At 48.1% G+C, this 17,429-nt stretch overlaps 1 protein-coding gene across 1 annotated transcript in view; it reads right to left on the minus strand.

Annotated features, from left to right (window-relative positions):
- Positions 1-16,297: 16,297 nt before the first annotated feature.
- Positions 16,298-17,429, minus strand: part of gtf2e1 (general transcription factor IIE, polypeptide 1, alpha) — a 14,339-nt gene continuing 13,207 nt past the window's right edge. Inside the window, exon 6 of the mRNA XM_067258173.1 lies at positions 16,298-17,429. This exon is cut by the window's right edge and continues 781 nt beyond it. The gene's annotated coding sequence lies outside the window, so the exon portion shown is untranslated.

Below are 17,429 nucleotides of genomic sequence, written 5' to 3' on the forward strand. Positions count from 1 at the left end.
GGGGGAGTAGAGTTGGTGGTTGTGGCCACAGGATGAAACGTCCTGGTCCTTCTACAGTTTGCGCACCGCATGTGCGCACACACACACACCATCTCTGGAAGGTGCAGCATATGATAATTACGGCTAATGAATATTCAACGTAAATAGAGTGGAACCCCTGGTGTATTTCGTCTTGGTCTCGGACAAAGGATTGATTTCATTTGGGAAATTAAAAAGCACGGATATTTAAGATTCCATCAAGGACACACCAACATGTCACTCAGGGTCATGCTTTTAGTGGGGATCCATTCGGCGGAATACCATTATCAAAATATAATTGTCGGCTTTGAGCGAACGGCCTTCATCTCTCCATTGTGCGTCTGTCCTTTTCTCTCTTCTACTTGAAAAGCAACAATTAAGCGGCCCTCCATAATCAAGGATTTTATAAAAGGGCAGCGGAGTTGTAATTAAAACTCTCGAGCAAACGGAGTGATTTGTTGGGGTTAGGTCTGATGACCTGTTCTGTTCTTTAACTTGCTTAACGGCGAGAGAAAACTGAGGGAGAAGAAGAAGAAAAGTTAGACTGTATCTCTCCCACACAGTTGAGAATGCACGTACACACACACCTTGATCTGAAACCATGGTCATCCAGACCACAGGGTTTAGGTACAGGGCTCTAATGACTATTGATTAAAGATGCTTATTGGATGTGGGTGAATTACCACTGACAACTCATGGCACGTGCCAGCCTATCAGAGCCTATCTGACAGGATGTGCCAGCCTATCAGAGCCCATCTGTCTCACCTGTCAAGCCGGTTCTCCATCAGTCCTGGACTTCCCTCATCCTCTCCCCTCCTTCCCCTCTCCCTCTCCCCTCCCTTTCTTTCCCTCTCTCCCTCCTCCTCTCCCTCTCTCCTCCTCTCCCTCTCTTTCCCTCTCTCCCTCCTCCTCTCCCTCTCTTTCCCTCTTTCCCTCCTTCTCCTCTCCATCTCCTCTCTCCCTCCTTCTCCTCTCCCTCTCCCTCTCCCCTCCTCCCCCTCTCTCCCTCTCCCTCTCCCTCCTTCTCTCTCTCTCTCCCTCTCCCTCTCTCCCTCTCCCCTCCTCTCCCTCCTCCTCCTCTCCCTCTACCCTCCTCCCTCTCCCTCCCTCCTTCTCTCTCTCCCTCTCTCCCTCCCCCTCTCTCCCTCCCCCTCCTCCTCCCTCTCCCCCTACTCTCCCTTTTTTCCTTCTCTCCTGCAACCAACGCTGCCAAGGTCATGGTCACTAGCACGTCAAACTACACAGCCAGGTCATTCAACTACCCTTATTATTCATCTCTGCATCGCTCTGGTATGAAGAATTCACTAACTCAGCGGGTAGTGTTTTTTTTATTATTACTGTCAAGGTTATTTGAAGAGGATGGGTTTTCATGTCTTGAAAAAGCAACAACTGGATGCACTTTGATCTACAAGAACATAATGGAGTGGAAAGAGGACCTTTTCTTTTTCATGCGTGCAGCAGAGGCCAGAGGGACAGGCTGGAACAGGGACAGGCCCCATCCAGGGGTCCTGAGGAACTGAGACACAAAGTCATTAACACAAATGTTCTGAAGCTTTGTTTTTCAGTCGTTCATTCTATGAAAAAGATGCTTTCATCCAAAGCAAAGCGGGAGATTTGAACCGGCAACTGCTTGATCTTCAGTCAAATGCTCTGCCGCTGAGCTGGAGCTTGTTGAGTACCTTCACAGGGTTGCTGAACCAACGAAAAGGAGGAGGCAACACTGACTACTTTCTGTTATGAATCTGTAGAAGGAGAGTATCATGCATTGTGTTCTGGGTCATCATTACCTATAACTGTATCCTCCTCCCGTCACTAAGAGTCCAATGTTCACAGCCAACGCTGCTATGTCAACACACTGAAGCAGATGCTCAATGCAGTACCACGGTATTCACCAGTGTGTCCTCCTCTGACCCACCAAACACACACACACACCACCATCTCCACTCTCCAAGGCACACACACACACACCACCATCTCCACTCTCCAAGGCACACACACACACACCACCATCTCCACTCTCCAAAGCACACACACACACACACACCACCATCTCCACTCTCCAAGGCACACACACACACACCACCATCTCCACTCTCCAAAGCACACACACACCACCATCTCCACTCTCCAAAGCACACACACACACACACACACACCACCATCTCCACTCTCCAAAGCACACACACACACACACCACCATCTCCACTCTCCAAAGCACACACACACAGTCCACCATCTCCCCTCTCCAAAGTACACACACACACACAGTCCACCAGTTCTCAATCAATAGCGTCCAGTTCTGCCAGAATCACAGTTTCTGAAATCCACTCCAGTTCCCTACATATTGATTTTACCTCCCACATACATACACAATTTTTTGTGTATGTATGTGGGAAACAAATTTTCATCTCTCCATTCGAACCTTGCGGCAGGAGCAGAGGCCAAAGGAACTTCAGCGTGACCTCATCAAAGAGCGCCAATCCTGACACAGAGACAGTTTAAAACAAAGGATGCTTATAAGAGTAGATGGAAAACTCTCCCAAGACACTGCTCCTAGGTCAGTTTGACATTCCCTCCCTCTAATGGATGAGGTTAGGACTCTGGAGAGGACAAGCTGATCTGAAATCTGATTTTAGCGATGTGCCTGAGGGCAGCGTGGATGCACACAGCAGCAACAGGAGAATTGAGTTGACGCTCTTTGCACTAGTGTGGATAGGAGGGCAGCTGCATAATGTTTTCTCACACATCTTGGGACCTGGGCGGGATAAGACTTCAAGAAAACTGGCACCAGAGACTGTGAAGCATGGAGAGAGAGACATAGAAAGAGAGAGAGAGAGAGAGACTGTGAAGCCTGAGGAGAGAGAGACAGAGCGAGAGAGCTTGCATCTGAGCTCCACCAGAACACAGATCATTTCTTCTCAGAAATAGGATTAACACACTGAAAAACCAAGAAGCCATTGTCCTCCTGTGATGGCGGCTGGCAGAATAGGACAGCGAGCAAACAACTCTGGTGTGCGTTGCCTGTGTGTAACTGAGTGAGCGAGCGAGGGAGAGTGAAAGTAAGAGAGTGAGTGAGGCGACACAGAGGACACAGGAGAAAGAACAGGTGAGAGGTGGGGAGGGAAACAAACGAAGCAAAGACAAGCCCTCAGAGGGGAGGAGACGGAGGGATGGAAAACAGAAAGAGAACGACAAAGATGTGGGATGCACAGGAGAGAGAGAGAGAGAGAGAGAGAGAGAGAGAGACAGAGAGAGAGAGAGAGACAGAGAGAGAGACAGAGAGAGAGACAGAGACAGAGACAGAGAGAGAGAGAGAGAGAGAGAGAGAGAGAGAGAGAGGGGGGAAGGTGGACCTCCCTGTGGGTCTCATTGATCGTTACTGATGCAGCAGCTCTTGACCTCAATACTGCAGATGTGGGGAGCTGGAGGGGGGGCAGGACAGGGTGACTCTGCAAATGTTCCATTCTCTTTCCACACACACACAGACACACACACACACACAGACACACACACACAGTGCAATTGGATTTCTCTTCAGTGTCCTCATCCATCTCTCATCCATCCATCAGTGCTTCAACCTGTCACCTCATCCTCTATTAGGATGACATCCATGTCCATCCTGTACCATAGCGACCCGTGTCTAGAGTGTTTCCTGGTAATGCCTAGTAACAGCGCAGATGACCCCAGACCCCCCCCCCCCCCGCCTGATTGATATGGCATGCACTCGCTTTCTATCGTCTGCAGCGATTGCACAGCCAAATACGCCTGTTGTGACGGCTGCTTACGGTCAATAAGTGCCGAACTTTTCTGTAACCCACCGAGAACCAAAACAAAAACAAGACCACCGTTCATTTGTTCAGACCTAAGACTCCTCCGGCTCGGTAACACAACACACCACAGCGACGCGCTCAGCTACTGTGCCTGTCGTGACCGAATCAGTCCCTCTATTGTCGCCGCGGGAACGGGAACACCGCCAGGCGCACCTGTGACTCGAGGTTCAAGATAATGAGCAGCGGCGCTGCATTGCCGCTCTGCACAGCGCTCCCCAACACCACGAATAGTCCTAGCTCTGCGCTGCCTGGAAAATCCTGTCATTAAAACCCTAAAATTGCCAGGCGGGTTTGATGGGAAAGAAAGGAAGCTAGAGGAGAGAGGGAGCGCAAGGCGTTCTTGAGGCTTCCGTCCCACACACACACACACGTGTCTCCTGCCGGTGTGTGTGTACCGCGCAGACACACACACCCCTCCGTATATAGCACGTGTCGTAACTTATGCAGACACGCGTGTCTTCACGGATTCCCCTGCCGTGCAGTGGAGAGAGAGAGAGCGCCGCCCGATAGCGTCTCCGCTCTGCGGCGTTTAGCCTCTGCCCCGGCTGAACAAAGACACACAAGAGATCCGAGGCCAGGCCAGGCTGGAGCCACGAGGTAGAGAGTTGCAGTTTCTAATCAATTTCTGATTAAGATTGCCCAGTCCTTCACCTCCCTCCTTAAATGAGTAACAGTGTGAAGAGGGAGGGAGGAGGGAGTGAGGAGGGGGGAGGCAGGGCACGCCCGTTGGGGATAGCTCATTTACATGTAAATGGCCAAGTAAACGACGTCCCCGGTTATAACTGGAGTATGTTACTGCCTGAGAAAGCAGAACGGGAGTAATGAATATCCTGCTTCTTTCGTTCCAGACTGTGGGAGGTTCGCATTTCTGAGGAGGAAACAAGTTTGTTAGAGAATCTCGCTGGCGGGGTGGGAGGGGGGGCTAAGGGAGGGAGGTTTTTCAATTACGGACACGTGGACGTCGAGCTTCTCATTACCCGCGAGCCGAAGTCTATTCTCTGGATCTCGGCGTCAGGAAGTCAGTTAGAAGGCCCAGATACCGGGAGAGGAGCAAATCAATTATAGCGTGTATTATGCCATTTCCTTTAGTAAACCTCCCCTGAAACAAGTCTGAACACTGGCTCAATATGTATATTCATTCCCCAGATTTGACCTCGTACACGCAATTTAAGGTATTGGCCACAGTAAATGAAACTAGAATGTCCTATTGGAAATGACAATTATCATATATATTAGGCTATGTCATATAATATTTTATCATATCGTTTGTAAGCTTTACATAGTGAGGGGAAAAGTTTACTTAATAACTAAGTCATACACAGGTAACATTGACGTACCGTACAGAGAAACAGTGGTATTGTTTCTATTTTGTACAAATATTACATGACTTGTTGTATTAGTTGTGATATCATGTTATCCTTTTCCTTCAAGAGGTAAGCGGGTAAATACAAACACCAGAATGACTGTGTTATTGATCCAGCTGTTGTACCTCACCAGAGAACACTGTCGTACCTCACCAGAGAACACTGTCGTAACTCACCAGAGAACACTGTCGTACCTCACCAGAGAACACTGTCGTAACTCACCAGAGAACACTGTCGTACCTCACCAGAGAACACTGTCGTACCTCACCAGAGAACACTGTCGTACCTCACCAGAGAACACTGTCGTACCTCACCAGAGAACACTGTCGTACCTCACCAGAGAACACTGTCGTACCTCACCAGAGAACACTGTCATACCTCATCAGAGAACACTGTCGTACCTCACCAGAGAACACTGTCGTACCTCACCAGAGAACACTGTCATACCTCACCAGAGAACACTGTCGTACCTCACCAGAGAACACTGTCATACCTCACCAGAGAACACTGTCGTACCTCACCAGAGAACACTGTCGTACCTCACCAGAGAACACTGTCATACCTCACCAGAGAACACTGTCGTAACTCACCAGAGAACACTGTCGTACCTCACCAGAGAACACTGTCCTTACCCGCCTATTCTCACAGATAATCATCTACGGACGTCACGGTACTTCTAAAGATCTAACGTCGAAACTTCTTCTACATTCCACGTCTGACACTCCGTCCACAGCTGACTGGGACCCTTTTGAACACTAACAGACGAACAAGAAGTTAGAGTGAGCGTCTAGTTTTGTGATCAAACCAAAACCACACATTGTTTGACTAATGGTAAATAACGAACACCTTCCGGAACCTTTCTCTGATGGAGGCTAGGTAGACAGACAGACAGGTTACGTAACCAACAGGTGAAACCATCCTCCATTGTCAGAAAACCCAGTACATCTCCATCACATCCATGTCAGATAATAAGTATTCCTATTTGAATACAGCATTTATGGGTTTACTCCAACACAGAGTCCCCCTAGGGAGAGCATGACAGCATCTCTCCTTCCTTCCTAACATGTGGTTTTAGGATTAGGCGACAACAGGAATTAGCATGACAGTAAACACTAAACGCGGAACAAGAATCTCTCTCTCTCTTTATAAATTCTTCCCTTATCTCCATCACTGCCCTCTTTTCATCCCCCAACCGTCTCTCTCTCTCTCTCTTCCTTGGCCGTAACATCCCTGTCTGTTCCTGTAATCCTGCAGTCAGGCATTGTCTGCTGAGCACGGTGTGAAACAGGATCTGGCTGATGGACTAAATCAGATTCACAGACCACTGGGTTGGAGGGGAGAGTGAGGCCCGCTCTTCAGCACACTGAACACCCACTGGATCACTTCAGAGTTCTGGCCTCAGTACACAAGGACGCAGAAGGTCCGTTGAAGACAGGGGTGGTGGGTATAGTTAACTGGAGGAGTATTTGACTTTAGATCAAGTCCCTCCACTGTGAGGTTTGGTATACAAGCATCTGCTAACTGAAAACAGGACTTATCACAACGGGTGGGTGTGATGTTGTGAGTGACGGTTTTCACACAGCCTATGTGACATGTTTTTAATGTCCCTGCATGTGTGTTACCGGTGTACATGTGTGTGTGTGTGAATATGTCTACATGTGTGTGTGTGTGTGATCCTACTGGCCTTGTGGTTGCTAACCTGTGTACTGTGCTGGTCCAGCAGGAAGTCCCCCACCAGGTCATCCAGCCCACCAGCCAGTCAGGCTGAGACACATGGAAAACCAATAAGTCAACAAGTCAGTCACTTTGTTCACCAGCCAGCCGACCAGTCAGGCCAGCTTCCCATCGACCCGTTCAGCCAACCAGCAGATGTTTACCTTTCTACAGACCATGGCCACGGCTCTGCTCGTTGCTCAGCAACAGGGAGACAGCATTGTGTGCCTGGTTTCCAGTCATGATGGGAAGAGTGGACCATTCAGCTCAGTTTCATTCATGGCTGCAGGCAATGGGATTGTTTCAAATACATTAGTTTTTCTTCTTTGTATTTTGATCATATTGCCAAGTTTGATTTGATCAGATTGTGGTGTCAGTGGCCTTTGATTGCCACAGGAAAAAGTATATGTCAAACATTGGACTAGGACTAGAATTAAGACACGTACTAGTGTCAGAATTTGAAATGGCAATGTTATTTCTCCTGGACGATTGCAAATGCAACTAGAGGGAAACATTACCGCTTGAAATGTTATAAGGGCTGATTAGATCAAGTGTGGATGAGGTCACATGGACAGTTTGTATACGACAGCTCTCCTCCAGTCACACAGGGGAAACATCCAGTCCCTGCCCATCAACTGGATTATCAATGTATTGACCGTACTCTATCATTTGCATAAACCTTTAAGCAGCCTTAACTCCCTTTATGGCAACATTCTATAATTAAGTTCCAAATCCCATCCTCACTTGAGGGAAAAGGGATGAGAAGTTTTAGTCTAAGTCTTTTTGCTTGTTCCGTGCTATGGGCCATGTTGTCCTCCAGTTACGAGGCCTTCGCCTGCTGAGATGTCACCAAGAGGGACGACCTGAGAGCTGTGATCTTCCCCATGATGTGGTGGCCAAGATTTATCTGTAGTGTAAATAATAGTATATTCTAGTGTCAACAACTATGTCATCATCTGACACAACACTTCTGTTATTTTAGTTGTGGATCATTTCGTTGTCCTGTAGGCGACTAATCGGATCTTCCCAAAATTGTGTCAAGCAGAGGTCAAAGAAAATGGGAGGTAATATCGTCCGTTGACCTTTCAGCCGAGGCTGTCATCAGGGCATTCCACAGCACCATACGTGACACGCATGAATCATGCTGTGCCGCCTTGCAAATGCGTGTCATAAATCAAGTCACTGACTCTGCTGTCAAACGTTAGATAAATGTGATGTAGCGCGACACAAACACGTACTGTATGATGGATCTTCTCAGCGGAGCGGAAGGAAAGAACCTTCACCTGTTCCAGGAACCTTTACCTTCAAAGTCACGGCAGAAACCGAATGTTCACACTGAGCAAAGAGATGGAGAAAGGCCCCAATACAACACAACAACATGAACAGGTATAACACACACACACACAGTAAGGTATACATGTTGGCTCACAGTGTGAGTTTTTCTCCCTTTGTTTGAAGTTGATGCAGGGTCATGAAACTGGATTGATCTCTTGATTGATTGCTTTGCCGGACAGCTGGTGCTGACTTAATTGACTGATTGCTTGCAACCATTGTACCAAACCAACAGTCGAATTCCCACACCTCATTTATATTTTACCAGACAAAAAGCTGTTCAGATTTAAATAACGTATTTGTTTCACCTATCAGGATAATATGCACCCATAAGGAGACAAGGCAGCATGTATATATGACTCACAACTATCATATAGCATGTTAGCACTGACTGTCTGACAACTCACTCATGCGTTACTCAAACTGAACCTGACCTCCCATTAGCATGTCTGCTAATGATGATGACTGGATGATGATGGCCGTGTCTGGTTCGCGGCGTACGGCAAACTGTTGTGTTCCTGCCAGCCGCGCTGATGCTAGCTAGCTAGCGCTCCCAGGGGTCCCCAGGAGGGGCCATATGGCAGGGCTGGTGGGAAGCTGTCTCCAGCCTGTCTCCTGTCATCCACGGGACAGACAGCCAGGGGGAGGGAGGGCTGCTGAAGTGGGTGGATGCTTTAGTGGTGTTTGTTAGCGTTTAGCATACAAACTGCGGCTTAGTTGGTAACATAATTTTCTAGAATCCTACTTCAAACTACTGGCAGATAAATACCATTCTGATGAAGTTTCTCAAATTGATTTGTTTCTTATTTTACCTACTACTAATTACCAACTTCTTCTCATGTTAAATGCTTAATGACAAGAACAGGGAATCGATTCACTGTTAATGAGGATGAAATAATTAGATTCTATCGACTCAAAGCTCGCTCGTGATATAAAAACAGGCTAAGACTTCAGACAACTTCCCTCGGATAACAAAACACTGCCTTGATCATGTGTCTGATCCCTCACCTCTTTGATGAGCCTGTTTTCAACAGTCTAATCTGGGACGTATCTGTGTGGCTATCAGACAATGAAGCTCCCGTCGTCCAGTGTGGAGCGAAGCGCGTATGAAGGACCTGCCAGCCTCATGAAGCGCGTATGAAGGACCTGCCAGCCTCCTGAGGAATGCCAGGAGAAGTCAGACGCAAGACAACTGTTGGTCTTCTGATGAGCTGCCTCTGTTCTTTTTTGGCCTAGAGACAGGGGTGTGTGTGTTTCTGTGTGAGAGTGTGTTTATATGTGTATGTTTGTTTCTATGGTGAAGGTTCCGGGGTGTGTGTGTTTCTATGTGTGTGTGTGTCACCTGTTGTGATCCGTGTGTGGCGAGTCGTAAACAGGTCGGTTGTCCCCGTATCTCCCTCAGAGAGCATCAGGAGGAGGAGGTGATGTCTCCTCCGGGACTCAGACAGATCTCCTGGGACGCCCCTCCCAGAACTGAGGAAAGCCGAAGAGACACAGCAGAACGACACAGCCATGCACGTCCTGTATGTGTTGCATAGCCGGGCATATAAAGGTATGATGAAACACAAGACAGCTTTCTGCAGCTTTTTCACAGTCCAATTTTACCTAAAGACCCTCCCTCCCATTCATATCCACCAAGAAGGTATGTGGTTATTTCCTACCAAGGTGGAAAATAACCATAAAAAAGCATGAAGATCATCACTATCACCATCACCGCCATGTGTGGTGGCACTTCTGTCCTCCATTCCGTGTCATCACCTCTCCCTCGCTTCTCTCCTCTCCTACCTCCAGCTTCCTTTCTCTCCATTTCAGCTCTCTTTTGTCATCGGCTCTAAATCGCCCCGCTAGGTAACATATCAACCCGAAGCTGTCAGAGGAGATGTCAAAGAGGGTTGCTTTTAGCGTCACTGTCACGCAGGTTCAAGGCTGACGCTTGTTCACACAGACAGACGGAGGAGGGGTGTGACAGGCAGAGGATGGGGTGAGACAGGCAGAGGAGGGGGAGACAGGTGGAGGAGGGGGTGAGACAGGCAGAGGAGGGGGTGAGACAGGTGGAGGAGGGGGTGAGACAGGCAGAGGAGGGGGTGAGACAGGTGGAGGAGGGGGTGAGACAGGCAGAGGAGGGGGTGAGACAGGTGGGGGAGGGGGGGAGACAGGCATGGGAGGGGGTGAGACAGGCGGAGGAGGGGGTGAGACAGGCAGAGGAGGGGGTGAGACAGGTGGAGGAGGGGGTGAGACCGGCGCTTTGTCAGTACGATGGAGAGACCAGACAAAAAGTCTGACCGTGGGCCAGTCTAGAAACATCCGAGAGCTTCTTTAGGAGGAGTCTCATGAAGGTAGATAAAGAAAGTTGCTACAAAAGTATTTTCAGACAGTAGGGGCAACCTGTCGGGGTGAATTCTGGCAATTCTGGCTTCCACAGATTAGGGTCTACAAGGGGAAGAGGAAACACTGACCGTCGCTGAGCTGAAATTACAGGCCTGCACAATCAAGCTCATGACTAGGCTTCAAGCATCTCCAGTACTGCAAGCTTATGAATCATTCACTTTACCCAATGATTCTCCATAGACCAAAGTCACTTCTCCTAGGCTAGCTGAGGAGTGAAGCTATAGCTGTTCTTAAGAGCTCAGTCCAGTGAGGGCGCCCTGTTGTGACACACACTAAACGGACAGGCTCCTTGCTGTGAGTCATGATGTCAGATTAGCACTGCCATAGTGGCTTGAGAACCTGGGATGATTCACCAGATACTAGCTGTACCCATGTTACACGCTGCAAACACACCACACACACACACACACACACAGCACAAGGCACGCCAGACTGACACTCAGTAATGAAAAGGCTTTCAGGGCCACTCACAGGAAATCCAGGCGTCCAACCACACAGGCTCCTGTTTAGCTATGAGCCAAGTTTGATGCATTCTTTCTATGAGACGCAATGTAAAAAGACAACCCAAGACAAAGGTTTACAGCATAACTACTCAGGGAACACAGACACACACACATGAACCAGATGGAGATCAGCTGTGTATTCACACACACCAAACCCCTCACAGTGAGCATCCAAGCATGCAGAAGGTTTTCCAAGGCGAGGGGGAAAATCAATTGAACGCTTTCCAAACTTTTTTTTCCAAACTTTTTTTTGAAAATATTTTTTTAACCTTTCGAAACTTTGTTTTCCACCAACTTTTTTTTTCTACACACGACACAAAAAAGTGTAGATTTTTTTTCAAAACTTTTTATTGAATTGATTTTTTCAACCTTTTTCAACTTGTTTTTCATGTCCTCTTCAGTGATGCAAATTAATTTAGAAACTTTTTTTCAATAACCTTTCAAAACTTTTTTTTCACAGTGAAAGGAGAGGGGAGGAGAGGTGAGTCTAAAACAGAGTAACGCAGAGTACAGTAGAGTTCCCTGTAGTAGGACACTTCTTACCTCTGGAGAGACCCTGGGTGTGTGGATGGGTGAGTGACTGTGTGTGTGTGTGTGTGTGGGAAGTACCTGGAATGTCTGAGTTTATTTGAGAGAAACAGATGAGTGAGTGAAGGAGAAAGAGAGAGAGAGGGTGCAAGAGAGGAAAAATTAAAAGCTACTAAAGTGAAAACTACTATAGCGAAAGCTACTATAGTGAAGTCCTAATGAAAGGAAAAAGATAATGACATTGAAAGTGGAATTAAGGGGTCTGGTGTCAGTCATGTGGTGAGTGAACTGCAGTCATGTGGTGAGTGAACTGCTTGCAGACTCCTAAGTTCTTGAGTATATTCAAGAGTATTTTAGTCTTCAACGTAACATTACACTGGAAACGACAGAAAATTCACTTACTGGTCGCTGCACCAGACTAATCCACCACGGTGAATACAATCTGCACTATTTACTTCACACACACACACTCCGCGACAACCTTCTGTCGGCGTTATTCGGGAAAAGCACGTTTAAAAAATGGAGGAAACCGGTGCATAGGGGTGATCTACAGTACCAGTCAAAAGTTTGGACACATAATGGGAAAATGTGTCTAAACTTTTGACTGGTACTGTACGTCTAACCTATGTTCCCGTCCGGACAAAAATCAGAGACATGTTTCCTCCCACATACCACTCTCCTTGGAAGGACAACAGCTGTGTGTGGTGGCTCACATGAATAAATAAGCGCTGTGAATAATGGCTGCCTTGTTTTCAGACGGACGCGACTCACAAGTGACTGCATCCAGGGAAGGTTAATAGCTTTTCAAAGGAGGACAGATGTTACTTGTGGACTGCGTGGTTCGAGGCGGTGGCCACTGCCAGACCTCAGAGCGGCTCTGGTATCAAATCAGAACGTGGAGGGGGGTCGTACGCTGGCCCGCTTGAGGCGTTCCATCACGTTTTCTCTCTTGCTCGCCCTCTCTTATCCATTTCTCCTTTCTCTCTGTCAAGGCAGCTCCCCACTACTCCAACTCTCTCTGTCGATCTTTGTTTCTTCCTCTCCTTCTCCTGTCTCTCAGACTTCAGAAATCAATGGGGGCAGTATTGCATACTGGGGTAGTGGGGGGGAGGGAGGGGCTCTGAAGGTCAAGCTTTGAAACTTGACACCTGACTGGCAGTCAGTGATTAGACCCCAGGGAGAGGTTGAGCTCCTGTTCCACGACAGACCAAGGTGGGAGAAGAACGAGAGAGGGAAGGGGGTGAGGGAGGGAGTTGGGAGAGGGGGAGAGAGGGAAGGGGGTGAGGGAGGGAGTTGGGAGAGGGGGAGAGAGGGAAGGGGGTGAGGTGGGAGAGGGGGAGAGAGGGAAGGGGGTGAGGGAGGGAGGTGGGAGAGGGGGAGAGAGAGGGAAAAGGGGAGAGAGACTGAAAGAAGAAAGACCCCAGAGTGTCGCACAGTGCAAACGCAGGGAGGAAAAGACCAAGGGAGGAAGGAGCAGAGGAACAGGAGAGAGAGAGACGGATGAGGGAGGGAGGGATAGAGGGAGGGATAGAGGGAGGGACGAACAAAGGAGCAGACGACAGCCACGGAGACGGAGGACGAGAAAGACAGATAAAGACGCACCTTTCTCCCCTCTCTGATGTCACCTCTCCCTTTCAACAGGAGCGAGGCAGCTCCCTGTCTGGAGCAGGGGAGCGCAGGGTAGCAAAAACAAATCTCATTCACACAGCTCTCCCTCATAACAACCAACATCTGCCTGGGAGATAGATTGAGCTTTCAACCCGGGGGAGGAGGGGGGAGATGAGAAATTAGAGGAGGGGGGGAAGAGAGGGGTTGAGAGAGAGAGTGCAGCTGCTCTTCTCCCAAGCTCTCTCTCCATCTGCTTTTCCCTCCAACTGAACCTTCTCCCTGTCAATCAGTGCTGCAGAGAGAGAGAGAGAAGGAGGGAGAGACACGGGGGGGAGAGAGACACGGGGGAGAGGAGAGAGACACGGGGGAGAGAGACACGGGGGAGAGGAGAGAGATGAGTGAGTGGATGGTGGATGAGGGGGTTTGCAAAAACAAATTATACACAGAAGTCAATTTAAGATGGAAACACAGTGATCCGATTTGAGAAATTGAATTGCTCCAGTCTCTATTCATTTCAAATGTCAGAGAGTTTTGTATGTCAACTTCTCTGAATGTATTTAGTCACTGTAGAACGAGTCTCTTTCGCAGAGAATGTCAGCCAAGATACAAAAACCTGCCACGCTCCTTTGCCTTCAGTCTCACAATACCTCAATGTCGAAGCCAACTTCCACATAACATTCAGGAAACTTCATAATAGACTATCTCAAGCAGTAATCCACTCTGCCTGTTGAGCAGCTATAGCTAGAACAGATGTAACACCAAGCTTCTTCTTTTTTTCCTGAGATAAAAAGTGTGAAATTACAGGAAGTTTTTACCCGTCAAGGTGACAACTGTAAATGCTTGAAAGTTTATTTCTCCTCAAACTCAGAGCAACATCTTTCATCAGAGTTCAGGGGACATCATAAATCACCATTAGACCAGTCCATCCACCCAACCTGTAACATACTCTCACCTTGTTAAGGAACAGCTTGAGGGCATCTTGTGGTCCAATATCAGACAGCTTTCCCAGATGAGTTCTCAGCTGGTCCAGACCTCACCAGGCAGGCAGGCAGGCAGGCAGGCAGGCAGGCAGGCAGGCAGGCAGGCAGGCAGGCAGACAGGCAGACAAGGCCGATCCTTAATCTTCTGGCTGTGTCAGAGGATTGACGACAGTGGCTCAGGTCGATCAATCCCTATGTAATCTTCCTTGGCATTCCCTCCTGTGGACCAGTCACTACACTCTGGAGACTCCCCACCATCCTACCTCCACTCTGGAGACACTCCCCACCATCCTACCTCCACTCTGGAGACACTCCCCACCATCCTACCTCCACTCTGGAGACACTCCCCACCATCCTACCTCCACTCTGGAGACACTCCCCACCATCCAACTTCCACTCCCTCACCGTACCTCCATCATCCTACCCCATTCCACCCCAACCCCACCCTACCATCCCAACTCCACCATCCCCCCCCCCCCACACCCCACTCCTGGGTGTCAACTTTAATTCTCTCTCTGATAAATAATTCCCTTTCAACCTCTCCACCACCAAACAGATCCCAAGCGCCACTGACCCAGAATGCCGTGCAACTTGACGCATCGACGGGGGGGTGGTTCACCCCCTTCCAGACCATAACCCCTCACCCCCGACCGGGGAGAAGAGATTGCATCGGCACATCAATTAGAGTCAGCGTGGGGCCATTATACTATAGGATCTAATTGAGACATCCAGTATGTGTGTGTGTGTGTGCGTACGTGGGGGGCAGGTAGCTGGTGGTACTAATGAGGCCAGGGATCTGTGTTTTCATCCTGACCTTTGGCTTTGCCCCTCCAGGTATCTATCCTTTCTCTTTCAACCCATCCCTATTGGAGGTTAGAGAGGGAGAAGCTGGTGAGGTCAACATCCTCTCTTGGGTTACATAGAAGACCAATACATAGCCCTATAAATGTATACTGTGCCTTACTTTCATGCATTATTTGTATGTTGCTTTGGATGAAAGTCTTAAATGTACTGAAACGTATTTGACTTGTTGCGATGCTGTTTGGAACCTAAACTCGTTCTTTCTGGCATATAAAGGGTTATGAGTATACAGCAACCATGGAAACCTTCACACGTCTACCGCATCGTTGAGAAAGTATTTAAGAACACATGGTTCCACCTGGGTGCTACGTACTACGTCACTTGAGTACCCAACAGAGAACGTGACACCCCAAGTTGAACGACGTAAATTCCCCCCCGGCTGACACTTGACATAACATGGTCAATTAGCTTGGAGCTCGTTTTAACGCGTACATCTTTAAATAACTTCCTCGGCTTTATTTTCCCTCGTTGACGGGTGATATGAAAAGACGTGACAGGCTAACGCAGTCCAACTGAAGTCATACAAGCCTCTAAAACGCAGATAGTCCCAAAGTAATGGCCTGCAGATAGGAGGGAAAGTTGTGTATTGAGTTTGTGTGTTTAGTCTTTGAGGGATGCACTTTACCTTCTCAACTCTGCTGTTGACGTCTGATCTAATGCGCTCCGGCAGCTTGTCATTGCTCGCAAGTCGCACCCCCTCAGAAACATGCTGGCTTTTCACAAGGAAGAAAAGAGCATAACAAGTGTTTCCGACAGCAGTGTAATAATTAAGTAATTCATCAAATGGAAATTATTTGGCCCCAATTATTTTTTTAAATTCTTCACTGAAGGGTGCACTACACACCATGGAGTTCTAACCGTAGGCTAGTCTTGGAGCTAGCAACACATTACAAAAACGGTGTGTTTTAAAGTCGAAATGGAGAAGTGGTACAGTTAATCAGGACGAAATAATGGAGGTAAGGAGCTACATGTATTATTGAATTAAATCTCTAGGGTTGGTGGAGCATCAGAGGTAATAACGACATACACATTTACATGTATAAGAACAATTTAAGCTTAGATCTTCTGGATAATAACCTTGCAGCATTGCAGAGATGTCGGACAAGCAAAACCATGCACTGCTTCCGTAACCTACATAATAGGGTTACAGTTAAAGACTGCATCACACTGAATCCAAACTCAAAACTTTATTGATGAGCCATTAACAAAAAACGTTGAGGAACCAGAAATCTTAGAGCAAAGTGCTCATCGCTGACAGGTTCACCTCGAGAGTTTGAGCGGCAAAGAGGTGTGGAGAAAAAACACAAACATGACGCCATGGAAACCATTAGAAACCATTAGAAGCGTTCAAGCGTCCAAGTTCATTTTGTGAAACAAAACAAAAAAAACTTTGGCTTCACCTTAATTCTAACACATCCATAAAAATTATTTTTGTTTACAATAAATTTGCATTCTCTCTATTCCGTTAATAAACAGTTTGTATATGTTTTCCCCTGCCAACATGAAAATACTGCTGTGTACTTTAGTAAGACAACCAGAAAACTGTGGAGTGGCACTGTGAAACATGTAGACAGCCTTTTCACATTACACAATATGAAAGAATAGAGGGAGGAGCGACAGAGCCTGTAGGAGACAGAGAAATAGAGAGATAAATAAGATAGAGAGAGACAGAGGGACAACGTAAGAGAAATAGATGGAGAAAGAGAGAGGGGTGTAGGAAAGAGAGCCAGGGAGAGAGAGAGAGTAAGGGAAAAAGACGGGAGGGGAGGGAGAGAGGGGAGGGAGGGAGAGAGAAAGGGAAGGGAGAGAGGAGGGAGACAGGAAGAGAAAGGGGAGGGAGAGAGAGGAAGGGGGGAGAGGAAGGGGGGAGAGGAAGGGGCGAGAGCAGGAGGGAGGGAGAAGAGGAGGGAGGAAGAGAGAAAGGGGAGGGAGAGAGGCGGAAGGAGGGAGAGAGAGAAAGGGGGTTGCTCCTGGGATCTCTGTAAATGTCAGGCCACCCTCTTTAGGGGGAGTCACCCGCCCCGTCCCAGGTCACAGCGTCCTGGGGGTTGCCGCGGTAACATCAAACGTGGTTCTTTGCTTCCTGCTGCTGGGACAGCCCAGTAAGAAAAGAACCTGTAGGCTCTGTGTGTGTGTAGGTGTGTAACTGTGTGTGTGTGTGGGATGGTACATATAATGAATAATGCACCGAGGAACGTGACCTGAGAACAGAGAGGCCTCAGTGTGAGGACAGATGAAACAGCCGGTCCAAGGCAGCGTGGGCTGGCTGACAGTGTGAGAGAATATAATACTATAAAACTGACA

This window comes from Osmerus mordax, chromosome 2 (assembly GCF_038355195.1).
Source record: "Osmerus mordax isolate fOsmMor3 chromosome 2, fOsmMor3.pri, whole genome shotgun sequence".
Taxonomy (NCBI): domain Eukaryota; kingdom Metazoa; phylum Chordata; class Actinopteri; order Osmeriformes; family Osmeridae; genus Osmerus; species Osmerus mordax.